This window comes from Pristiophorus japonicus, chromosome 15, assembly GCF_044704955.1.
Source record: "Pristiophorus japonicus isolate sPriJap1 chromosome 15, sPriJap1.hap1, whole genome shotgun sequence".
In the NCBI taxonomy this organism is placed as follows: Eukaryota; Metazoa; Chordata; class Chondrichthyes; family Pristiophoridae; genus Pristiophorus; species Pristiophorus japonicus.
In genome coordinates this window covers 80,342,634-80,370,208 of record NC_091991.1, presented here as the reverse complement: position 1 = coordinate 80,370,208, position 27,575 = coordinate 80,342,634, and positions in this window count along the sequence as shown.

Here is a 27,575-nt window from a genome sequence, read left to right as displayed (position 1 = left end):
TCGCCCTGATAAAGTGCATCAACGCCACTGACACCTGGGAGTCCCTGGCCAAAGGCCGCCCTAAGTGGAGGAAGTGCATCCGAGAGGACACTGAGCACCTTGAGTCTCATTGCCGAGAGCATGCAGAAATCAAGCGCAGGCAGCGGAAAGAGCGTGCGGCAAACCAGTCCCACCCACCCCTTCCCTCAACGACTATTTGTCCCACCTGTGACAGGGACTGTGGCTCTCGTACTTGACTGTTCAGCCACCTAAGAGCTCATGTTAAGAGTGGTAGCAAGTCTTCCTCGATTCTGAGGGACTGTCTATAATGATGCTGATGATGAAGACCTCAAGGCTTGACTATTCCGACGCACTCCTGGCTGACCCTCCACTTTGCACCCACCATAAACTTGAGCTCATCCAAATCTCTGCTGCAGTGTCATATGTCCCATTCACTTATCACCCCTGTGCTCACTGACCTGCATTGGCTTCCGGTCCGGCAACAATTTAACTTTAAAATTCTCATCCTTGTTTTCAAATCCCTCCATGGCCTCACCCCATCCTATTGCTGTAACCTCCGCCAGCCCTAAAACACTCCGAGATCTCTGCGTCCCTCCAATTCTGGCCTCTTCCGCATCCCCAATTTTCATGGCTCCACCATTGGTCGCCATGCCTACAGCTGCCTAGGGCCTAAGCTCTGGAACTCCCTCCCTAAACTGCTCTGCCTCACTACCTTTCCTCCTTTAGACGCTCCTTAAAACCTACCTCTTTGTCCAAGCTTTTGGTCATCTGTGCTAATATCTCCTTATGCGGCTTGGTGTCAAATTTAGTTGAATAATGCTCCTGTGAAGCCTTTGGGATGTTTAACTATGTTAATGCTACACAAATGCAAGTTGTTTTTGTTGAGCGGAGCACTGTACAGCTTCAGAGCCTTTAGAAGAAACTGCTTTCTCTGGTGGGGAATCCAGAACAAGGGGACTTAACCTTAAAATTAAAGCTAAGCCAGTTAGGAATGAAATTGGGAAGCATTTTTTCATAGAATGGCTGGTGGAAATCTGGAACACCCCTCAAAAGACCATGGATGCTGGGTCAATTGAAATATTTAAAACTGAGATCAATAATTTTCTGTTAGGTAATGGATATGGAGTAATGTTGGATAAATGAATACAGATCAGCCTTAATCTAATTGAATGGCAGAACAGGCTCGAGGGCTGAATGGCCTACTCCTAGTAGTATGTTCCCATGACCTTAACTCATGTGGCTTGCTGTTGGCTTTGGTGATTCTGACCTCACTTACATGGACATGGTGTTTGATGAATCAACTAATACACTTGGGTCTCTTCCCAGCTTCACTTTTGGGCAAGGTTTATCCCACCAGGGAGTACATCTGCCTCCTATTTCTATTTCAAATAAATAGTACCTTGTATTTGACTGTATGAAACTTCATTTGTCATGGTGGATGCCCTATTGAGCTCTTCTTGTAAGGTTTAGACACGAGATGGCTGTAATTGTATTTTTTTTTGATTCAAGTCATTTTTTTTAACCTATGCTTTTATTTGATATCCTGTATTGACAAACAGTTTGTTAAATGCTGTTGGTATTGTGAGAAGGTCAAGAATTAGCAGTGACCATTGAGTCCTGAAAACTGGGCTGGGAGCTCCCAGCAGAGTCCCGCGCGTAGGGGCCGAATCTAAAAGGGAATGCTTTTAACAAGGCCAGTTTGATCGATCTGCAGAGCTATGGGTTAACTAGCCTGGTAAGGCAAGTAACTCCTTCCTACAATTATTCAAGAATTTTACCATCAAGTAACTACTAAAATAAATTTATATAGTGCATTTCACGACCACCGGACGTCCCAAAGTGCTTTACAGCCAATGAAGTATTTTTTGAAGTGCAGTCACTGTTGTAATAATGTAGGAAACACAGCAGCCAATTTTACGCACAGCAAGCTCCCACAAACAGCAATGTGATAATGACCAGATAATCTGTTTTTGTTATGTTGATTGAGGGATAAATATTGGCCAGGACACCAGGGATAACTCCCCTGCTCTTCTTCGAGATAGTGCCATGGGATCTTTTATGTCCACCTGAGAGAGCAGACGGGACCTCAGTTTAACATTTCATCCGAAAGACGGCACCTCCGATAGTGCAGCACTCCCTCAGCACTGCACTGGAGTGTCAGCCGAGATTTTTGTGCTTAAGTCTCTGGAGTGGGACCTTATGACTCAGGGGTGAGAGTGATACCCACTGAGCCACAACTGACACTAATCGTCAGAGTTCATAAATAACCTACTAGCTTTAATTTTCCAACAGCTTTATGTTATAATTAAAATCAATAAAAACGAGTCACTTGACCTCCAGATCTTTGCTGAACTGTCTTTGGTTAAAAATGTTACATAGATTTTATTGATCTACTTTCTATCTCATTATTTGGCAGACACCCCATCATTTGTTGGTGCGAATTGTCATCATTTAAAAACTTTAATTTTCACTGCTTGCAGGAGCTTTTCTGTAAAATTGCAGTCCTCACACAGCAAGGCTTGCTACATGTGGTTGTTATTTTGTATCATTCACACTCTTCCCTTAGAGAGCAGTGTGAAGCTGTGGAAGGATTTGCAGGCTGATTAACAGTCTGACAGATCGTGACATGAATACTCCTTCCATGGCCGTAACCATCTGTGTTCCAGTCAATGGGGTGGCTAGTCCTATATGGCGGGAGGGTTTCATGGGTTCCCACAACCCATACGATGAGGGAAGGCCACTCACACCCACCGGATGCAAGTATCCCGAATCCAGAGCCAGAACACCAGGCTCCACTCACCAACACTGTCTGGACAGGGTTCAATCCCTGCACCTTCTGACTCAGAGGCGCGAATGTTACCATTAAGCCAAAGGCTTGCTCCAATGCCGAACATGGTAAGCGTAAAAATTTACGGTGCGCCGTGTGATGCCAACTCCTTTGCTGTTCCTATCGGCATGCAGTGCTGTACTGCAGTAGCCAATATTTCTGTTTTAAAAAATCATGATAAATAAGTTGTTGCCAAAACAGATCCTGCAGCTGCAGAATGCTCAACATAAAGGTTCCAGCTAGTCCTTCAATTAGAAAGTCTTGTTGCCTTATGGCAGAAAGTCCTGCTTACATCGGATATACGGCACAGAAACAGGTCATTTGGCCCAACCAGTCCATGCCGCCGTTTATGCTCCACTTGAGCCTCCTCCTATCTTTCCTCATCTAAATCTATCAGCGTAACCCTCTATTCCCTTCTCCCTCATATGCTTAACTAACCGCCCCTTAACTGCATCTACACTATTCGCTTCAACCACTCCCTGAGGTAGCGAGTTCCACATTCTCATCACTCTCTGGGTAAAGAGGTTTCTTCTGAATTCCCTATTGGATTCCTGCTATAGCAACTGAAACCAGTGAGTGATCTCCCCTGAGGCAGCTTGACAATTTTAAGCGGAGGCTACTTGGACAAGCTCCTGGTCCCTCATGGGGCTTAAGATCATATCCCTCTTGCTAGATGATAGAACTGGGCAGAGAAGCTCTGTATCATCTGCCTCTCTTAAGCCCTCTGTTTAGCAGTGACCGTGAATAACTCGTGTCCAGTTTCCACCCCCGATCCCAGTAAAACCAGATGTGGCTCCTGACTGGGCTGCCCTCATCAAGCCCCCTTCAAAACAAAATAATTATTTGAACAGTGATTAAAGGAACGTTTCCTCTGGAGCAAATTACAAAGTAATCAAATTCCCAGTGACTTGTAAAGATCCATTCCAGAAACTTCAGTATGTCACCAGCATGTATTCCCCATTGCACGACGCTACAGTGTGCCTAACAGATCTGAAAGTTGATCCCCACTGTATGAATGAGCCCAATGTGTCATGCTGCATTAGAAGCAGACAGTTGCGTATCACAGTGTATCAAATGTATAGAAAAGATTTTTAGAGCATCGTTTCTTGGACGACTTCCATTTGTATCGTGTTACTTTATTCTTTGTTACACTTCAGTTAGTTGTGAAGCACTTGTATTGGTGTGTCATGGCATGGAAATATGTAGCTAATCCACAGCAATACATAAAATCTGTGCTGGACTTTATGTACAGTGAATGTTTAAGGTGGATTGAACTGCTTCACTCACACTCTATTTGACTCTCTTTCACAAGGAGCCACTGTCACACCATCTGTCTCCCGATTGGTGTCTTGCAGCTCATTCCAGTTGAGTTGACCCACAACAGCATTGCCTTCTGGCCTGAGTCGAGATGAAAAGGTTTAAATTTATTTATTTGGCTGAGAACTGGTATTAGTTGGCACGTCAGAGTGTTGGACAGGAAGCAAATGTACTTGTTGATAGGAAAGCAATTTGCAGAGCTGGAGAAAGGACAAGAAAGAAGATAATAAAGATACCGCAACCAGAATGAAAAGCATTATGCAGATCCTTCGAGTTAAATGCAGACAGGCTTGGGAGCAGTATGGCCATCAGGAGAGTGCACGCAGGGCATGGAAGATCAAGTAAATGCTCTATTTTTCAATGGAATTAAAATTTTGGAATAGAACTCTGCATTGAATCTTTGAGATACTAGATTTTGTGCTCAAAAAAACAAGTTCAATCTGGTTATTCTGTTTTTGAAAAAAAAAGTTTAATCGGTGAAGTATTTTGATGCGTAGAATCACCGATTGTCGAACCCCAATTTTAATCCAACCTGCGGGCGAGAATGGGCAACTTCGGATCCGACAACTGTTTCACACTTCACAGAATTTTATGCTTCATTGAAGTCCAATCAGGCGCTGTGTAATTCGGGCACACCATCCAATCCCATCCCATTACTGCTGTATGGGTTAGTTTAAAATCGGAGCTACGGACTTTCATCCAAGGGAATCGAGCAACAACAACGTTTATATAGCGCCTTTAATGTAATAAAACATCCCAAGACTTTTCACAGGAGTGTTAACAAAAAAAACATTATTTGACACTGAGCCATATAAGGAGACATTAGGGCAGATGACCAAAAGCTTGGTCGAAGAGGTAGGTTTTAAGGAGCGTCTTGAAGGAAGAAAGAGAAGTGGAGATTTAGGGAGGGAATTCCAGGGCTTTAGATGTAGGCAGTTGAATGCACGACTGCCAATGGTGGAGCATTTAAAATCGGGGATGGTCAAAAGGCCAGAATAGGCGGAGGCAAAGGTCTAGGAGATTATAGGGCTGGAGGAAGTTCCGCCCCCGGCACAGAATTGGGCCATACACCTCTCAAAGGTAGCGTAGCACCATCTCCGATGCTCCACTTCCCTTGAGAGCGTTCCCAGGGCAGCAGTCCAGCGCCGCGTGGAGCAGGTCAGCGCTACAATGCCCCTCCCCTTCAATTAAAGGGGAGGGCTGCTGTGCACTCTGCATGGCCCTTTGATGGCCACCACTGGGCCAGCAGGGACGCAATCGACTGAACCAGCAACCCAGCACCCAACCCAAGAGTCGGCCGACAAATAAAGACGGCGGCCCAGGCCGCTAAAGGCCTTCCCTTTAAGGGACGCCCCGGCAGCAGATGTCCATGGCAGCTTCACGACCCGCGGTTCAATTTCTCCCCCCCCGCCCCCCACCCCCCCCGCAGAGAGTTAAGGGGTCAGCGCAGGGTGGTGAGGGGTCTGTGGCATGGCGACGATGTCATCGCTGGATGCGCGCTGGCCCTGGGCACTAATTGTGGGGCGCTGTACTGCTGGGATAGCATCCCCCAAACCTCCGGGGCAATTTACTGGGGGGTGGTAGCGCCCCCCCTTCACCCCCCCGTCCCACGGGCGAAAACGCCATTGCGCACCATTAGTGTCCCCGGAGGCGTTAACGGGGCAATTTTGCTCCCTCTTTTTCTTTCGTCATCCAGGAAGCTCTGACTTTAGTTGCCGTATCTTTCCCCCTTGTGGGAATGTACCTCGACTGTACCTGAACTATTTCCTCTTTAAAGGCAGCTCATTGTTCCACAACAGCTTTATCTGCCAATCTTTGATTCCAAATTTCCCGGGCCAGATTCATTCTCATTCCTCTGAAATTGGTCTTCCTCCAATTAAGTATTTTTACTCTAGATTACTCCCTGTCCTTTTCCATAGCTAATCTAAACCTTATGATACTATGAACAGTGTTCCCTAAATGTTCACCTACTGACACTGGATGTTAAGGTCTGCTCTAGGGTGGCTTAAGCTGCTTCATTAATCTTTGAAAGTGTGAGTAGTTGAGGCAGAGACCATTGCACTTTTTTAGGGAAGAGTAGACACAGATTTGAAGCAGAAAGATACAGGGCTACGAGAAGAGAGCAGGCAGCAGGATACGTTCTGGAATGTTGCAGCAAGGAATTGGTACAGAGGCTATGTGGCCTCCCTCTGTGATAGTAAAATGTAATGATTCTATGAACCACTGGAGGTGGGTCGGTAACTTATTCTCGTTTGTTTTTATTTTAATGTAGTTTTTCACAAGCATCTGCAGATTCACTAATTGTCCCGATTTGCCTGAGCTTTCCCAAGAAGGGAGGTGCTCCGAAGCCTTTTATAAATACATAAACAGCAAAAGGGTAGCTAAAGGAAGGGTGAGGCCCATTAGGGACCAAAAGGGAGATATTTTTATGAAGGCTGAGGTACTAAGTGAGTACTGTGCATCTGTCTTCACTAGAGATGAGGATGCTGCCAAAATAACAGTAAAGGAGAATGTGGTAGCGATATTGGATAGGATAAAAATAGATAAAGAGAAGGTACTTAAAAGTTTGGCTGTCCTCAAAAGTAGAAAAGTCACTCAGTCCGGATGGTATGTATCGTAGATTACTGAGAGAAGTAAGGGTGGAAATTGCGGAGGTTCTGGTGGCAATCTTCCAATTGTCCTTCGATATGGGGGTGATGCCAGAGGACTGCAGAATTGCAAATGCTACACCCCTGTTTAAAAAAGGGGCGAGAGATAAACCCAGTAACTGCAGGCCAATCAGTCTAACATCAGTGGTCAGTAAACTTCTAGGGCTAGAATTTCCACAATCAAGAATATCACCGTTTTTTTCGTGTTATTCGCAATCAACCCCTTTTTTATTTTGCCAAAATAACACAAAAGAAAATGCTTACATTTCCCCAAACGGTTCCTAACTTTTGGTGAAGTTAAAAAAGCGCCGTTTTTAAGAACATAAAAAATGTTGTGATTAAAAAAAACGGCTGTTCTGAGCATGCTCAGAAAAGAAAAAAAAATATGCCCAATTTTCATGTGACGCGCATGCGCAGTACACTTCCTGGTCTGGAGCAGCCATTTTTAAAGATAATTGAAAGTTGCAAGAGAGTTCTCAGTACTGACACACAGGTGCTGCAGGATCAAAAATGGAGCTTGATTCGGGAAGGAAGAGGGCTAGAAAGTTTAGCCAGGATGCAAATGAAGCCCTGGTAGGCATGGTAGAGAGAGGATGGGGCCAGATTTGGAAGAAAGGGGCTGGTAAACTGCACCCAGCTGCAATGGCTGAAGCTTGGTGATGCATTGCCGAGCAGATTTCCTTGGTGGACTCCATCAGGAGGACCTATCCGCAGTGCAGGAAGAGGTGGCATGACCTTTGCGGGATAGTTAGTGTCGTGTATCCGACATGGTTACTGCTTGTACTACTACAAGGCGTGCCACCAGAGGGCACTGCAGTGGGAGACTTGCAGGTTACCTGCACAGGTGAGCCAGGCCTAGTTTAAAAGGCAGGTCATCATGTGCGATCCTCACTCTGGAGTTACATTAAATGGATGAAGGTCACTACAGTTCAAGTACAACACATTCTTTCGTGGAGTCATTATCAGAACATCTGAAGATATAACAATTGGCGACGAGATTACGGACCTTCATGCGAAAATGGCTAACTTTGGTCTATTACAGCAGTGATGGTGATAATTGGGAAGCCTTTGTGGAGAGGCTCGACCATTTCTTCACTGCAAACGACCTGGCAGGCGACAATCCGGCCACACTGGCTGATAAGCGCAGAGCTAACCAGTTGTGGGCCTCGTCAGGGACTTGCTGGCACCAGCAAAGACAACGACCAAGACGTACGAGGAGCTTGTAACGCAGATCCAAGAACAACTCAAGCCCAAAGAGAGCATCCTCACAGCCAGACACCGGTTTTATTCGGACCGACGGCCCGAAGGCCAGGCGATCACGAAATATGCTGCAGACCTCAGGAGGCTGGTGGCACCATGTGAATTCGGCGACCACCTCACCGAAGCCCTGCGGGATATTTTTGTCATCGGAATCGGCCATGAGGGCCTTCTTCATGAGCTACTATCTGTGGATACCACAGTCACACTGCAGAAGGCTATTTCCGTGAACCAAGCATTCATGACCTCGACCTGCGGCTCTAGGCGGATGACTTATCCTCAGGACTCAAACTCGGCAAGTACTGTGCCCTGAATGGCACCTTTTAGAGGCTGGATTGTAGAACATGAATCTTCTCAGGGGAGAGCGACCAGGCCACTGAGTCCCTTAACTCAGAGTACGCCAAGGGGAGATAATCGAGTAGCACCATGCTGGCATTGCATAGGGAATCACAGGGCTCACCAGTACCATTTTAAAGACTATGTGTGTAAAAGCTGCAGCACAAAGGGCCACCTCCAGCGAATGTGTAAAAGAAATATGACTCACTGTGTCGATGAAGAGTCTGCAGATGGCCATGAATCCAGCGCGGATTATGAAACGATAGGGAGCGAGGCAGCTCAGCCCCACGATGAGGTATATGGCATGTTTACCTGCACCACCGAGTGTTCTCTGTTGAGGATGGAAGTCGAGATAAATGGCGTTCCAATCTTCATGGAAGTGGACATGGGGGCGAGCCAGTCAGTAATGAATCAAGAAGCCTTTGAGAGGCTATGGGATAATCAGGCTGAACGACCCAAGTTGATCCCGATTCAGGTAAAGCTGCGCACCTACATCAATGAACTTATCCCAGTCATTGGTAGTGCGGATGTAAAGGTACTCCATGACGGCGCAGTGCACAAGTTACCCCTGTGGATTGTTGCAGGTGATGGACCAATGCTACTCGGAAGAAGGTGGATGGAGAAGATCCATTGGAGCTGGGAAGATTTCATCCCTCCAGCGATCGATGTCCTCCGCGCTCAGAGGCAAAGCAAGCCCCCACCTGAGGTTGGATCCGGCACCAGAGAGCAGACCAGCACAGCACCCGAGGCACAGACCGCTCAGCATGACTGCGTGGAGATGATCCAGCTGAGACGACCCAAATGCACCTTCCAGGCTCCAGTGCCAGGACTCCGGAGGAAGAAAATCGGATTCAGAGGTGACTTCCCAGAACCCGGGGAGAAGAGGATCACAGCAGTTGACACCGTGGATGGAAGAAAGATGGCGCCCAAACCACAAGGTGAGGCGCTGAAGAAAAAGATGGCGGTGGCCGGACCACGAGGTGCAGCGCTGATGGAGCAACACGTGGCACCAAACGGAGAAGAAGATTGGGGTAAAGATAGCAAGGCTCTCTTAAAGGAGGCCTGCAACTCACCACACTTAAAGGGACAGTTCCACAGTCTCAATCAATGTAACAGCAACTATGAGTTAGATGTAAAATGTGTAATTGATGATCAGAGTTGTGTACATGCAATAAGCAAGGAAAAGTCGCGCGATTGCGATCGGAGCTACAGGTTATTCACAATAAGTAATGAAACATTGTGCGATGTAGGATTTCAACTGCTTACAGTCAATGCAGCGGGCAAACACTCATCGGGAGCACACAGATCCAGCGAGCTACCCAATGCTGCAGCCTGCATCCCTGGGACCAGAGTAATGCACCACGGAGTGTGGCCACAAGCAGCTAATATATACAAGCTGCTGAGCAAGCGATCTCAGGAGGGCAACAGCACCGGCATCGATACCCTGCCCCCGATCAGCTCCACCTCTCAGGCACCAACCGCCACGAGCCTGAAAGAGCAAACTGTGCTAAGGCACAGCCCCCAGACCCTATTGCCACCAAGGCCACACCCAGGAATGAAGCGTCACCCGCAACAGTTCTCCCAAATAGGACTGGGACCAGCCAGGATCACAAACCAAATAACGCCCAGGCAAGCGAGTCAGCAGTTCCCTGTGCACTGCTAGATGGGAGCAACAGCGACCCGGGGCGCAAGGAGAGGACAGGGAGGTCACAGGCATCTGTGAACCTACCCGATGCTAGGAGCAACGGCAAAAGCCCCAAAGCAGGCAACTTGAGCCAACCGGGTTCCCACTGCCAGCACTGGGCACCGCGCCTCCACCAGACTACCTGGACACTATCCAGCAGTTCTAGCACTAGTTTGTCCTCACGCACCGGTGCTGACCACAGCACTGACTCCAAGTGTATTCCAATGTACCTCACCAATCAAATGTACTTACCTCACTACGGTACCACGAATGCAATACTGTAAATGCAAATTTTTTGGGGGGGATTTGCATGTATATGAATGTAATGAGCCAATGGCACAATCTGTATGTGGGGGAGGAGAGAATGGAGTAGTCATGGACGCAAACAGAAACCACCAGCAACTCGACTGCCAACGAAACACCACCTACTCACCCAAGATGGAAACGACCCTCCAAGGGTCAACCAGATAGAGCTAAGCCCAGAGCATAGTCAATGCAAAGGCGATTTTCACGAAGGACTTGGGGGAGAGTGATGTCATGTATCCTACATGGTTACAGCTTGTACTACAAGGTGTGCCACCAGAGGGCACTGCAGTGGGAGACTTGTAGGTTACCTGTACAGGTATGCCAGGCTTAGTATAAAAGGCAGGTTACCATGTATGATACTCATTCTGTAGTTACATTAAATGGACTAAGGTCACTACAGTTCTCGTGGAGTCATTATCAGAGCATCTGAAGACATAACAGTTAGAGTAAATAATATTTTTATTTATGCACTACAATTACTTGAATTGTAAATTTGATCCATCTTGGTATCGCTAGACTTCTGATCGTCACACATTATAAAGATTGCTTTTTTTAAGCACTGCACTTCGCTGTTTCCGTAATGAACAACATGCAAGTAAAGGGACATTATACAGATCACTTAATTAAATGCACACAGTATGCTATAAGTGCTTTGATGACTATCTGTGTGTGCCACAACAGCAGAAGGCCCCTCTCTTAAAAATGTCGATTGCCATCTTTGCAGAGAAAATTGTCCAAGAACCGACGACAGCAGCGGAAAACTGGTGGGGGTCGGGCAAGACTGCTCCTACTGACAGCCCTGGAAAGTCTGATTGGTGCATCGTCCAGATCGACCTCCTGTGCGGATGCTGAGCCCAGGTTCCAGAGAGAGAGTAAATCCTGCAAAATCCCCAGTTTGGGTCAGCTCAATGTTAAGTACTGTGTGGGCTAGGCTTCGGTTTATGCGATATACTATCATTCGTCGTGGTCCTTCAAATGAGCCTGCGCTATGTGAGCATACTCATATCACCCTGCCCTCTCCCCTGCTGCTAACCAGTTGTCTGCTCTGTTATATTTTGCAGTTGTTTCAGATAGATCCAATGATGAAGACCCCACCAGCTTGCCAGAAGCGGGAATGCGTGACACCCAACTCAGCCATCCTGCTGAACCTCCACAGGAGGAGGAGGAGGACCAAGACGATGCTTCAATTGATGTTTTTTTTGGGAGGTGGGGGAGGATGATCAGACGGTGCTATTAAATTTGGAGGAGGTCGACGCCACCGAGGTAGAAAGGGTTTTAGTCTGCCCTACGCAGGAGGGGACATATGTCGGTTGTGCACCATCCGGGGTCCCGGGTCCCAGTGGGTTGCAGGAACCCACACCCAGGGCTGCAGCAGCGCCGTCTGTATGGAGGCAGAGACGTGAAGAGCACTCTCCCCAGATGCAGGCTCCACGGGAGGTGATAGAGCTGATAGGAATGACTGGGGAGAGCGCCCAGTTCACCAAATCACTCCTTGAGACCATGGGTGGGATCTCGGCAAGCATAGCAGCACTATCTGCTGACATCAGGGAGGGCATGTCTGAGATTGTCGCTGCAACTCGGGAAAACACCAAGGCTGTTGCCCAGCAGTAATTGACGGTCTCGGGTGATGCCACTCCAATCCCCAGACCAACCTCACCAGTCAGTGTGCAGGTTGGTCCACAGGCTGGAGAGTCTCAAGCCAGGCCTTCCGCAGCCAGAGGTTTTCAAGGGCTTCCATTGGCGTCTCCTTTGTCTGTCCCTCAACAAGCGGAGCGCCGTGCCCGACAAACTAATAAGAACCTTGGGCTCACCGGGAGAAGGGCTAAGCATGCGGTAACAGGCAAGGCTGATGGCAAAGGCAAGAAGGGCGGGTGGCGCGGCAGTGTTTAAATAGGGGGGTGGGAGGAGAGGTGCGGTTTGTTTGCTGCTGTTGTTGTTTTGCTGTTCTTTTGTTCTTCTGTTGTTGTTGTTGGTTGTTTGCATTATTGTTATTTCAGTGACATTAATTTAAAAGTTTAATATAATACCAAAAGTTTTTATTAAAGTTAAGCACAAGTGTACAAATGTTTAATAAAGTTCAGGTTATTTTTTCAACTAAACCAAACTTGTGCAGTGTCTCATTCGCAGAAAAACAGGGGGAAATAGTCAACCTGGTGGGATACAGGGGGCAGTCCTTCATGTAAAGCGGTGAAGTATCAGCTGTTGATGCAAGGTTGTCGAATACGCCTTCTTCTATGATTATCCTGGATAGTATAAGCAGTCACCAAATATAGCACAGATAGAATAGGCCCCATTGTTAAAATGTCCTTAAATGCCTTGTGTCCTTAAATGTCCGTAAATCCTTAAAAACAAATTAAAAACTCCCTAATCTCTAAACGCAGTCTTCCCTCCAAAACCTTTAACTCAGCTCCGTTTTCCAAGATGGCAACGTTACCACTGATTTCGATTCGACTCGACCAGGGAAGACAAGTTTTTTCAGTTCAGTATTTATCACTGTTCTTAAAAATGTCGTTATTGGCCAAATTCACAAAAACGTCGATATCATTGTTTTTGACGTCACAAAAACGGTTTGTAAAAATGGCGGTCATTATTTGTTGACGGCGTTAAACCACTGGCCAAATCGAAAAATGTCCTTATATTTTTTTAACGGCATTAAAACCATTTAAACATGAAAAAATGGCAATAAAACATGTATAAGGTTGGGATAATTATAGCCCTTAGAGACAATAATCCAAAACAAATTAATTGGCATTTGGAAAAGTTTGGGCTAATAAATGAAAGCTAGCATAGATTTATTAAAGGAAAATTGTGTTTGACAAACTTGATTGAGTTCTTTGAAGTAATAGACAGGATTGATGAGGTAGTGCAATTGTTGTTGTGTATATGGATTTTCAAAAGACATTTGACAAGGTACCACATAATAGACTTGTTACCAAAATGAAAGCTCGTGGAATTAAAGGGACAGTGTCAACATGGACACAAAATTGTCTAAGGGACAGCATGCAGAGAGTAGTGGTGAACAGTTGTATTTCAGACTGAAGGGAGGTGTACAGTGATGTTCCTGAGAGGTCAGTATGAGGACCACTGCTCTTTTTGATAATATATTAATGATCTGGACTTAGGTAAAGGGACATAATTTCAAAGTTTACAGATGACACAAAACTCGTAAATGTAATAATCAATGAGTAGGATAGAAACAGACTTCAGGAGGACATAGACAAACTGGTGAAATGGGCAGACACGTGGGAGTGATATATTTTGGTAGGAAGAATGAGGAGAGGCAATATGAACTAAATGGTGCTATTTTAAAGGGGGTGCAGGAACAGAGAGACCTGGGGGTATATGTATACAAATCTTTGAAGGTGGCAGGACATGTTGAGAAGGCTGTTTAAAAAAGCATATGGGATACTTGGCTTTTTAACAGAGGAATAGAATACAAAAGCAAGGAAGTTATGCTAAATCTTTGTAAAATGGTGGTTTGGCCTCAACTGGAGTATTGTGTTCAGTTCTTGGCACCACACTTTATCAAGGATGTGAAGGCCTTGGAGAGCGTACAGAAGAGATTTACTGGAATAAGAACATAAGAAATAGGAGCAGGAGTAGGCCATAAGGCCCCTCGAGCCTGCTCCGCCATTCAATAAGATCATGGCTGATCTGATCATGGACTCAGCTCCACTTCCCTGCCCGCTCCCCATAACCCCTTATCCCCTTATTGTTCAAGAAACTGTCTATTTCTGTCTTAAATTTATTCAATGTCCCAGCTTCCACAGCTCTCTGAGGCAGCATTTTCCACAGATTTACAACCCCCTGAGAGAAGGTTTTTAATGGGCGACCCCTTATTCTAAGATCGTGTCCTCTAGTTCTAGTCTCCCCCATCAGTGGAAACATCCTCTCTGCATCCACCTTGTCAAGCCCCCTCATAATCTTATACGTTTCGATAAGATCACCTCTCATTCTTCTGAATTCCAATGAGTAGAGGCCCAACCTATTCAACCTTTCCTCATAAGTCAAACACCTCATCCTCAGAATCAACTAGTGAACCTCCTCTGAACTGCCTCCAAAGCAAGTATATCCTTTCGTAAATATGGAAACCAAAACTGCACGCAGTATTCCAGGTGTGGCTTCACCAATACCTTACATAGCTGTAGCAAGACTTCCCTGCTTTTATACTCCATCCCCTTTGCAATAAAGGCCAAGGTACCATTGGCCTTCCTGACCACTTGCTGTACCTGAATACTATCCTTTTGTGTTTCATGCACAAGTCCCCCCAGTTACCATGGATGAGGAACTTCAGTTACGTGTAGAGATTGGAGAAGCTGAGGTTGTTCCCTATTCGAGCAGAGAAGGTTAAGAGGAGATTTAATAGAGGTGTTCAAAATCATGAATGGTTTTACCCTGAGTAAATAAGGAGAAACTGTTTTCATTGGCAGGAGGGTAAGTAGCCAGAAGACACAGATTTAAGGTGATTGACAAAAGAATCAGAGGTGACATTTTTTTGCACAGCGTGTTGTGATCTGGAAAGCACTGCCTGAAAAGGTGGTGGAAGCAGATTCAATAGTAACTTTCAAGAGTGAATTGGATAAATACTTGAAGGGGGAAAAATACAGGGCCATGGGGAAAGAGTGGGATTAATTGGATAGCTCTACCTAAGGCACAATGGGCCAAATGGCCTCTTTCTGTGCTGTAACATTTTATGACTATGATTCTAAGGCCGTGATGTTGCCTACCAAGGCGGACTCAATGTGGCCGAGGTAGGTGGCAGGTTGCAACCCTGTTCCCAGCTCTATTTCGCTCTGTGAGAAGAATTTCAATTGGGCTTGTTAAGCTCGCCCTGCGAGGTTCCGGTTAACTAAAAGGACGCGGATGTGATGATGTCATTTGATGACGCGTCATCAGCCGGTCTCCTTAAAGAGACCATGTCCACATTAATTTTGACAGTTGTGCTGTCAGTGTTCTGCAAGATTGAGCTGCTGCAAGCACTGACAAGCACTGCACCCAGGCTCTCCCATGACTCCCTCCATTATGGAGGATGTCACAGCACGCAGGGAGGATCTTTTCCATTCCAATGGGCGCAAGAGTCCTCCCCCGGACACCAACGCAGCCTGGTTGCACTTTGCACAGGAGGGCTCACACCAACTTACCTTACACCTCCACCCATTCCTCTCTCTCTCTATCTGCATCATCACATCCCCATCTCACTAGGCACCTCTCACACTCACCCTCATTCTATCGCAATCATACCAACTAACAACACAAAGAGGCCACTTGTTATTACCACTCCACTCCAACATAGTCCCCCTTTACACATGTAACCCTTCCATTCCTTACACTCATTCCATCACTCTCACTCAACCTTCTCTTCTTTTCCTCCTTTCAGGAAAAGTGAGCCCACAACACAAGGGAGAGGCAGAGAACGGCAGGTGACCCTGCATCCCTTGCAATCCTCACCAGTGCGGAGGAGGTTGCCCTGGAGATCTCCGCAACGGGCGACCAGCCAGCAGTGGGGGACAGAGAGGGGCTCATCAGGACAACAGGGTGACAGAATCAGTCTCCATGCAGCTACATGGCATTGATCAGGCACTGATATGGGGGTTGATGTCAGGAGACATTGAATGCTCATGTGCATAATGGTATCTGCATGCAAACTATATATGATATATCTAACTGATCTCTGTACTCTCCCACAGGTCCATCAAGAGCCCCCCGCCCCTACTGTCGAGGAGGAAGAGAAAGACGACTCCTCAGAGGAGCCTCCAGCCTCTGAGGGCACAGCGTCACCTGAGACAAGGCAAGCCAGCACTAGCGCAGATATCCACACCTCGGTGTGGCTGTCGCGACATAGAGTAGTGTTGTCACCTAGTGTCTCACACAGCACACGTGAGCAAGAGGAGAGGGTGGAGACAGGGTCAGCAGTGGAAACTCCTCGCTGGAGGGTGTAGGACGCTCCCAGCTCCGCTCGGCTGCGTGCAGATGCTGAGTCTCGGGGGCCATCCAGAAAAAGGGGATCTTCGAGCTGCAGGAACATGTGCAGGAGGCTGGAACAGGTTTTGCGAGCGCGATGACTGCTAATGCTCAGGGAATCAAGGATTCCTTCTCCAACACGAGCACCACCGTGCCGCAGGCGGTGGTGACTGTCGGCTCCTCCCTCGAAAGGATGGCCACCTGCAGAGGACCCAATGCGCCAGTCTCACGAGCACATGGTCTTCATGCAAAATAGATGGGCATCTGTGGAGGATAGAAACCAGAGGGTCAGAGACAGCCTGTCTGGGAGGGGTGTCAGTGTTGAAGTGGGCCCTCATGGCCCCACTGATGTGCAGCAATGTGCGCTCCAGCCCCTTGCTAGCAGAGAAGTATGGGTGGCCCATGAGAGGGATGATAGTGGGAGGGGACATGGAAGTGGGGGCTCCTCTCCCCCCTTGCCATCCCTCGGTCAGAGCCCCCGATGCCTCCCCGGACAGCGATGGCACAGTCATAGGGCCCTCACAGGCTCCAAAACCCAGAGGACGACCACCAAAGGCATCTAAGCAGGCGCAGCAGGGATGTGTGGGGGCTGCCTCTACCTCTGCTGAAGCCTCAGGGGCAGCATCTCGTAGAAGCACATGGAAGCGAAAGATGCCACAAAAGTAGAGTCACAAGCATAGTCACTTGGGTGTTTTCTTAAATGTTATTAAGTTTACGTTCAAATCATCTTTTGTATTAAATCATTTATTTTCAAAAGTTTGCGGTCTGTGACAAATGTGCGTGCACAGTTGGACGTGGCAGAGTGAACGGTCAGGGCTACCTTAAGCTCCAGCAATTGTGGTGACTGTGAAAAGAATGGACTGGTCATTGTAGGATATGAGGTGTAACCAACTTGGCAACACATGTGCCAGCCTCACGGGCAGCAATGTGGTCGCATACTGGTGGAATCTGGACCGTCGGCTCCTCCAGGTCTTCCTCATCCTCATCTTCTAGCTAATGTTCCTCCTCCTCCTCTAAAGAGCCTGCACACTCTGCACCGTGTTCTTCACACAGTTCTAATCTTCCCTGCTACGCTATGTTGTGTAGCGCGCTGCAAACTGCGACGATTATGGAGACTCTAGCTGGTGTGTACTGAAGGGCTCCTCCAGATCGGTCAAAGCATCTGAAGCACATTTTGAGCATGCCTATTGTCTGCTCTATGATGCATCTGATGGAGATGTGGCTTTCAATATAATGTTCCTCTGTCTCATTACATGGCCTCCTTAGGGGTGTCATGAGCCATGTTTTCAATAGATAGCCCTTGTCTCCAAGCAGCCAGCCGGTAAGTGTGTTTGGAGGTGCGAAGAGCTGAGCGAGAGTGGACTGGCGCAGCACGAAAAGTCACGGCAGCTGCCAGGGAACTGCCAGGGAACTTGGTGCACACAGGCATGACGAGCTGCCCATTGAGGAAGTGGAAGCCCTTGCGGATGATAAAGAGTCCTGGGTGATGATGGGGTGCCCTGATGGCCTCATGTGTGCAGTCGATGATGCCTTGTACCCATGGGAAGCCAGTCAGAGCCGCAAAGCCGCGCGCCTTCACAATAACATTGGCTTCATCAGTGACAAAGTTGATATAATTGACTGACTTGTCAAAGAGGGCATCGGTGACCTGTGTGATACATCTGTGAGGTTGCCGACTGCGAGATGTATCAAATGTCTGCTGCAGATCCCTGGAAGGAGCCTGATGTGAAGAAGTTGAGGGCGCTGGTGACTTTGACAGCCACTGGCAAGGTATGTCCACCCTATTCCGCTGGGCTCCAACAATCTGCAAATGTCGGCAATGACCTGGCGCGATAGCCTGAGCCTCCTTTGGCACTGCTGCTCTGTCATGTTGAGGAAGCTCATCCTCTGACTGTGTTGGGGGTATCTGCGCTGATACCCTTTGCCCTGTGTAGCATCAGATGGTTGAGGAGAAGGTTGGTGGTGTTGTTGTTGGTGCTGCTGGTGTCCCTGGTGCTGCTGGTGTTGCGGCTGATCATGGTCAGGTTCTGAGGACCACAGTGAAACAGTATAAACGGTACCCCATGCTGATGTAATAGATGGCAGGTGAAGTTGAGATGACAGAAGCAATCTGTCAATGGTGTGAGAGGCTGTTCCAATGAGGTGACACTGGATAGAGAGTTTTCTGCAACACTTGCAACCTGCATACAGTTCAATCTGTTTTCCAAATGCAGTTAGCAACAGCTTCTGAGCTTGGAAAGTGAACAGCTGAGAGATGGGAGCTTTTATAGCACATTTCAAGCTGTCAATCAATCAACTGATTCAATGGCCATTTATCTCCCGTCTCAGCTTAACAGACGTGATCCCCAAGCAGCAAGGACCCCAGGGGCAAGCACATAAAGTAAAAAAGTAAGCATAAATATATTCTTAATAATGTCTAAACATGGTCATAATAAACTTAATTGGGTCCCCCGCCGCAGCGTGTCTGGTCTGCTCAGCGCTGACTGACCCAACATTGGGAAAGGCGCATGATGGCAGGTTCACAGCGGGGTCCTAACCCGCTGTGAAATAAAACTACTTCCCCGCCTGACCCGCCAGCGATCCCACCCACTGACCCCCGGAATATTCTGGCCATAGAATCTTACAGCACAGAAAGGAGCCTTTTGGCCCATCATGCCTGTGCCGGCTCTTTGAAAGAGCTGTCCAATTTAGTTCCACACCCCAGCTATTTCCCCATACCCCTGCAAATGAATCCTCTTCAAACACATGTCCAATTGCCTTTTGAAAGTTCCTATGGAATCTGATTCCATCATCCTTTCAGGTAGTGCGTTCCAGATCTTAACAACCCTCTGTGTAAAAAAATCTATCTTCATTTCCCCTCGAGTTCTTTTGGCAATTATTTTAAATCTATGAACTCTGGTTACTGACCCACTTGCTCTATCCAAACCCCTCAAACTTTGAACACCTCTATCAAATCTCCCTTTAACCTTCTCTGCTCTAAGGAGAACAACCCCAGCTTCTCCAATCTCTCCATATAACTGAAGTCCCTCATCCCTGATATCATCCTGGTAAACCTCCTCTGTACCCTCTCCAAGGCCTTGACATCCTTCTGAAAGTGTGATGCCCAGAATTGTGCACAGTACTCAGCTAAGGCCTAACCGGTAATTTATAAAAGTTTAGCATCACTTCCTTGTTTTTGTATTCAATTCCCCTATTTACAAAGTTAAGTTTCCCATACGCTTTCTTACCTGCCTTGTCAACTTGTCCTGCCACCTTCAAGGTTTCGTGAATATGCTCCCCCAGGTCCCACTGCTCTTGCACCCACCCCTCAAAAGAGCACCATTTAGATTAAACTGCCTCTCCAAGTTGTTTCTCCCAAAGTGCATCACTTGACACTTATCCGCATTAACTTGCATCTGCCACGTGTCTGCCCATTTCACCAGTCTGTCTGTGTCCTCCTGACATCCGCTACTATCCTGCTAACCATAAGTTTTGTAGCATCCACAAACTTTGACATTGTATCATTGTACTCCTGCCCTGGAGTTTCCACTAGGTTGTGCTATTTTTTCAACGCGATTCACCTGTAATCGACCAAATCAGTGGAAAAGATCGAGGAATTTCAAGCAGAAATTGCGTCCAAATCCCGTATTATGGTTTAAAAAAGTCACGCTGGAACCGTCCCCGCCCACAAACCGAGCCCCGCCCCCAGAGCGAGTTAATCACCCTGGTGAGTTTATGCTAATTGTGCCCACCTGCAATGGACCTTCACACTAGCCCTTAAAATTATGTTGCTTTTTTTAAGAAGGTTCAAGGACACGCATTGGTGCATTTTAAAAGCTTTCAAATATTTAAAAAATATTTAATTTATGAAATAACTGTACACCAATGAAACTAGTAAATGGTTCTGTATCGTTTTTTAAAACACATTTTCACATTTAAGGTTAGGTTACTCACAGGTGGTGGATGGTATTAAAAATGCTGATTTTTTGTGATAAGCCCATTGCCAGTTGTATTAAACAAACTGCACCAGGTTACCATTCTTAAATACATAAAGGAGTATTTTTAATACGAGAAATAAAATAAACAATTACATTCTAAAATGCTGCCCAATTGCGCTGGTTCACGGAAGATTCTACGGACGGCGATATGCAAATGAACTTGAGTGGAAACTTGAGCAAAAAACTAGCGCAATTGAGTGCAGTTTGCGCCAGATTGCTGATTGCAGAAACTTTACCCCTCTATACCTAAGCCCAGGTTATTTATATGACAAGAAAAGCAATGGTCCTAATACCAACCCCATTGTATACTTCTCTCCAGTCAGAAAAATATCCGTTCACCACTGTTCTCTGCCTCCTATCCCTTAGCTAATTATGTACCCAAGTTAACATTATCGCCTTAATCCATGTGCTTCTATTTTCCAAATCAGTCTGTTATATGGTACTTTATCAAATGCCTTTTGAAAGTCCATACATACGAGTACTGCATGACCATCATCAACCCTCTCAGTTACTTCATCAAAGAATTCAATCAGGCTAGTCAGACCATTTGCCTTTAACAAATCCATGCTGGCTGTCCCTTATCAATTCCTGCTTCTCCAAGTGAGAATTAATTTTGTCCTTGACAATTGTTTCTAGTAGTTTTACCACCATTGATATTAGACTAATTGGCCTGTTAGTTACCAGGTTTATCCCACTCTCCTTTTTTAAACAGTGTAATGTCTGTAGCGCCACACTGTGGACACCTGCGTTATTGCAGCCAGTGCTGTTTAATGAAGAGCAGGTTACCTGACCAGTAGGGAACGTATCCGGAACCTGCAGCCATCTTACAGGATGTGTGATGTGTGCTCTCTAAAGATATGACATTTGGCGACGAGAATAGGATCTAATCAGATAATACAAAGCTGAAATTTTTGTTGGTGAAGGATTCAGTCGGCGACAGAGAGACTTTGAGAGCTTCTCTGTTTTTGGAAACAGCTACAAATCTGAGGTAAATTACGATCACACTTGGTTAAACTACCAGAGTCAAAATGGCTACCCCTATGGGAGTTATAGGACATGTGGGGGAATTTCAACGTGACCATAAAAGTTTCAGAGCGTATGTGGATCGACTAGAAATGGTTTTCACTGCAAATAATATCATCGAAATTCCCGGTAATGAAGACAATAATCGGGCGGTGTTGGAACAAAAAAGAGCTATATTCTTAACTGAGGCCGGGCACAAGTTGTATGAAAAACTGATAAATTTGCTTGTGCCTGACAAGCCAAAGGATACAATGCTGGAATAGATTCTAACTAAGCGAGAACAACATTACATCCCCATTCTGTTAGAAATTGCTGAAAGTTATCTTTTCGGAAGACAAAATCAGAAGGCCGAAGAAAATATCAGTGAGTACATTGTAGCATTAAAAAAGCTATCTATTCACTGTAATTTCGGAGACTTTCAGAACTGAACATTGTGTCACTGCTTTGTTTGTGGGGTGTAAAATGATGTATCAGAAGAAAGTTATTGACGACGCCTAACTTGACTTTTGATTTAGCTTGTCAGACAGCTAGGTCGATGAGCCTGACCGACCAATATTCCCAAGAATTTCATACTAATTTCAGTCATCAGACAACTGAGGTGAATCGCCTGCAGGTTCAAAGTAAAAGGCGGTGGGGCCGCAAAGTCTCAGAAACTGGAAATGGGAACAGAGCATTGACTATCGGTGCCTGGGACAATACGTTGCTCAAAGTTGTCCAGGTGTGAAGGCAGAGTGTTTCTTCTGCAGGGAAAGTGGGCATCTTGCGAAGGCATGCTGACTGAAGGGTAAACCAGCTTTCAAAGCTATAAGTAGAAATCCCCAGAGACTACATAGCATGGAAGAACAACAACAGGACGAGGAGATGTTAGAGTTAAACTTCATCAGGAGCACAAGGTTAATGGGCGGCGATTCAAAAAGTATCATAATCCACATAGATGTTTCAGGATTCAAGATACCCATGGAAATTGAAACTGGTGCATCTGTGAGTGTAGTACCGGAGTAGCTATACCTTGACAAATTGCGGGATTTCACATTGGAGAAAGCCAAGATAGAGCTGCGAGGCTACTCAGGAGAGTACTGGTGAAATACAAGGATCAAGTTCAGAGCTTGCCTCTAATAGTAGTGGCAGGAGCCAAGCCTGCCTTACCAGGAAGAAATTGGTTGGGATCACTGAAGCTGGATTAGAGTGAGATTTTTCGTGTTGAAACGAGATTCACGTCAAAGAATTGTCCGAAGGTGTTCTGCGAAACGGGCAGTCGATCCAAGACTTCAAGGCGAGTGTCAGGGTACAGAAGGACGCTAGATCAGTTTACTGCAAGCCACGTTCCATACCATATGCACTCAAGGAGAAAGTTGAGCAAGAACTCAAAAGACTAGAGACTGAGAACATTATTTCTCAGACAGATCGATGTAATTGGGCTACACCCATTGTTGTTGTACCAAAGTCCGATGGTAAGGTAAGATTGGTGATTATAAAATAACTGTAAACCAGGTCTAGAGGGTAATGTCCCCAATACATTGCCAAATATAGAAGATTTGTTCACAACACTGACAGGGGGTCAGATTTTCTCAAAGTTAGATCTTACGAATGCCAACTTACAGCTTGAACTAGATGAGGAGTCCAAGTCATGCTTGACTATAAATACCCATCCAGGCCTATATCAATTTAATAGGCTACCATTTGGAGTGTCTTCTGCCTCTGCCATATTCCAAGAGTTAATGAACCAGATTATGCAAGGTATTGAAGGGGTAATATATTATTTAGATGACATACTAGTTTCAGCACCAAATAGGCAAATTCACAATAACATATTGAATGAAGTCCTCAAATGACTAGAGAAGCACAGAGTATGAGTGACTGCTCGCAAGTGTGAGTTATTTCAAAACTCAGTGGAGTACTTAGGGTACAGAGTAGACAAAGGTGGTTTACATCCAACCAAGGGAAAGCTGGATGCAATCAGAAATGCACCCACTCCCAAGAATGTACTGAACTTTGATCATTTTTGGGTCTTTTGAACTATTATGGGAAGTTCCTACCAAAGTTGGCTACAGTATTACATCCACTGAATGACCTATTGAAAAAACAGGTCCATTGGAAGTGGTCAAAAGAATGCGATGCAGCATTCAAGCATTTTGCGATGTTGCAAAAGCAACATGGTAGAGAGCACCATGTTAGTTCACTATGACGTATCTCAGGAGATCAAGCTTGCATGTGATGCTTCTCCGTATGGAGTTGGGGCAGTAATCTCTCATGTATTACGTAGTGGGGAGGAGAGACCAATTGCTTTTGCTTCACTCACTCTCAGTGCCAGTGAGCATAATTATGCACAAATCGAATGGGAAGCTTTGGCATTAATTTTTGGGGTCAAGATGTTTCACAAATACTTGTATGGTCGTAAGTTTACTCTCGTTACGGACCATAAGCCTCTGACATCAATCCTCCATCCAAAATCCCTAGTTCCAACATTAGCTGCAGCCCGAATGCAGAGGTAGGCTTTGATTTTGTCAGCATGTACATATGATATTGAATAGAGACGATCAACTGATCACAGTAATGCTGATGCTATGACTAGATTGCCTTCCCCATCACAAGTTACACCCAATTGGGGTGTTCTATTTTTCATACATCGATGAACTGCCTGTCACAGCTGAAGAGGTCAACCAAACGTGACCCAGTTTAGTCAAAGGTGTATGATTAGATTACAAATGGATGGCCAAACCAGGTAACAGACAAAGATACTCATCCATTCTTCATTCGTAGGAATTAATTATCAGTCGATAAAGATTGTATCATGTGGGGTGCAGGAGTGGTTATACCAAATAAATTCAGGTCCAAATTATTAGGAGACCTCCATGACCAGCACCTGGGAATGAGCTTGACCAAGAGTTTTGCACGCAGTTACTTATGGTGGCCAGGTCTTGATAAAGATATAGAGTACATTGTCAGTCAATCGGTAAGCAAGCAACCACCATCAGTACCATTACAGCTATGGAAATGGCCTCCCAGGGTGTGGCAAAGGCTACATATTGATTTTGCTGAGCTAGAAGGATGACAATTGTTCATTGCAATTGATAGCCATTCGAAGTGGGTCAAGGTGTTTCCAATGTGGAAAATAACAACAAGTAAAATATTAGATATTTTGCGAAGATTATTTTCTTCATTTGGCCTCCCAGAAGAAATTGTTTCGGATAATGGACCACAATTTTGTTCAGAAAAATTTGCACAATTCACGAGCAAAATGGTGTGAAACATACCAAGGTTCCACCGTAACACCCTGCTTCGAATGGTGCAGCAGAGTGCACTGTACAAATTGTAAAACGTGCCCTCATCAAACAAATAGTAGAGACACAATTAAGGCAGAAAGAGAATCATGATAGCGGTAGAGTAAAAGAGAGACGTGTGAAATTAAATCAGAAGGTGAGAGTGAAGAACCATCACCATAAATGGCTAAAGTGGTTACCAGGAAGAGTGGTGAAGATATGTGGTCCTCACACATATTTGGTCAAGATGTTTGATAATGGGCAGGTTAGGTTTGTTCACATTGATCATATTTTACCCACAGACATGGAAGTGGGAGTGATTCAATTATTTATGACTCATCAGATAGTTTTGATACACCAGTAACCCCAATGTACTGGAAACAAATCCAAGAGAAAGTCAGAATTTAAGTCTGAGTCCGAGTCAGGAAAACAAACAGTCTGAAGTAAGAGAGAGTTCAAATGGAAATCAAGGGCATCCCTTGGAGGAAAACTTCCCTCAGGATCAGCCTCGAATGAGTTTAAATTTGACACCATGTTTGGAAGGTTCTGTTCGAGAGCGAAGGTATCCTCTTCGAAACAGAAAACACGTGGTTAAGCTTGATTTGTAAATATAGCAAAATAAGTCCATATCCTTTGTTATGTATAACCATGCAAGTTATGTATGATGATTGTTTGTTATAATAACTCTTCATTAAGGAGGGAGAAGTGTAATGTCTGCAGCTCCACACTGTGGACACCTGTGTTACTGCAGCTAGTGCTGTTTAATAAAGAGCAGGTCACCTGACCAGCAGGGGACCTTTCCAGAACCTGGAGCCATCTTGCAGGCTGTGTGGTGTGTGCTCTCTAAAGATATGACAAATAGGAGTGTAACATTTGCAATTCTCCAGTCCACTGGCACCACGCCCACATCCAAGGAAGATTGATTGCTTGTGGTCAGAGCTTCTGCTATCTCCATCCTAGTTTCCCTGAGCAACCTGGGATGCATTGCCTCTGAACCAGGTGACCTGTTAATGTTGAATGATGCCAACCTATTTAGCACCTCCCTTCTATCTATTTTTATCCTATCCAATATCGCTACACCACTCCCCCTCCCCCTCCTCCTTTACTGCAACATTAACTTCATCATCTTCTTTTGTCAAGACAGAGGCAGAGTAATCATTCAATACCTCAGTCACGCCCTCTGCCATCACAGGGGGTTTTCCTTTTATGTCCCAAATCAGCTCCACCTTCATGATGGGTGAAGAGGGATTGGGGTCTTGCAGACTGCAAGGGGGCAATTTTCGCCAAATACTTTAGGCAGTAAAGAGGTGGCCAAGATGGGGCCTTAAGCTGAAACGCCAGTTTAGCCCACGTTTAACGCAAGACACCATCTTGGTAAAGGAGTTGAAGGCAGCGCTCGGAGCGGTCACCCGGAGTCTTGTTAAACAGCAGATTGCCGCATAAACTGCCTGATAGGGCTCATTAAAGAAGCCGCACGGCATTCTGGTGACTCGCGCTTCCACTAATGCTCGCTCCTCACAGCGACCAGCTGTTTGGGAGCAGAAACAGTGTTTATGTCGATTTCAAATGCTACTTAAAGGGATACTGACCACTTAAAGGGATACTCACCGTGTCATAGCCATTGCTGCTGGAGCTGTGAAAAGGACCCCAAACACATCGAGTGACATTCTGGGACATCACCAATACTTGAACAACATTTATTCTGGAAATTCTCTGAGGACATCACTTAAAAAGAGTAAGTGCTGTGCTATTCAACCTTACCAAACATAGAAACATAGAAAAATAGGTGCAGGAGTAGGCCATTCGGCCCTTCGAGCCTGCACCACCATTCAATAAGATCATGGCTGATCATTCCCTCAGTACCCCTTTCCTGCTTTCCCTCCATACGCCTTGATCCCTTTAGCCGTAAGCGTCATATCTAACTCCCTCTTGAATATATCCAATGAACTGGCATCAACAACTCTCTGCGGTAGGGAATTCCACAGGTTAGCATCTCTGTGAGTGAAGAAGTTTCTATTCATCTCAGTCCCAAAGGCTTACCCCTTAGCCTAAGACTATGTCCCCTGGTTCTGGACTTCCCGAACATCGGGAACATTCTTCCTACATCTAACCTGTCCAGTCCCGTCAGAATTTTATATGTTTCTATGAGATCTCCTCTCATCCTTCTAAACTCCAGTGAATACAGGCCCAGTCGATCCAGTCTCTCCTCATATGTCAGTCCAGCCATCCCGAGAATCAGTCTGGTGAACCTTTGCTGCACTCCCTCAATAGCAAGAATGTCCATCCTCAGATTAGGAGACCAAAAATGAACACAATATTCCAGGTGAGGCTTCACTAAGGCCCTGCACAACTGCAGTAAGACTCCTATGCTCAAATCCCCGAGCTATGAAGGCCAACATACCATTTGCCTTCTTCACCGCCTGCTGTACCTGCATGCCAACTTTCAATGACTGATGACACCCAGGTCTCTTGCACCTCCTCTTTTCCTAATCTGCCGCCATTCAGATAATATTCTGCCTTCGTGTTTTTGCAACCAAAGTGGATAACTTCACATTTATCCACATTATACTGCCTCTGTCATGCGTTTGCCCACTCACCTAACCTGTCCAAGTCACCCTGCAGCCTCTTAGCCTCCTCCTCACAGTTCACTCTACCACCCAGCTTAGTGTCATTTGTAAACTTGGAGATATTACACTCAATTCCTTCATCTAAATCATTAATGTATATTGTAAATAGCCGGGGTCCCAGCACTGAGCCCTGCGGCACCCCACTAATCACTGCCTGCCATTCTGAAAAGGACCCGTTTATCCCGACTCTCTGCTTCCTGTCTGCCAACCAGTTCTCTATCCACTCATACATTACCCCCAATACCATGTGCTTTAATTTTGCACACCTATCACTTGTGTGAGACCTTGTCAAAAAGCCTTTTGAAAGTCCAAATACGCTACATCCACTGGTTCTCCCTTGTCCGCTATACCA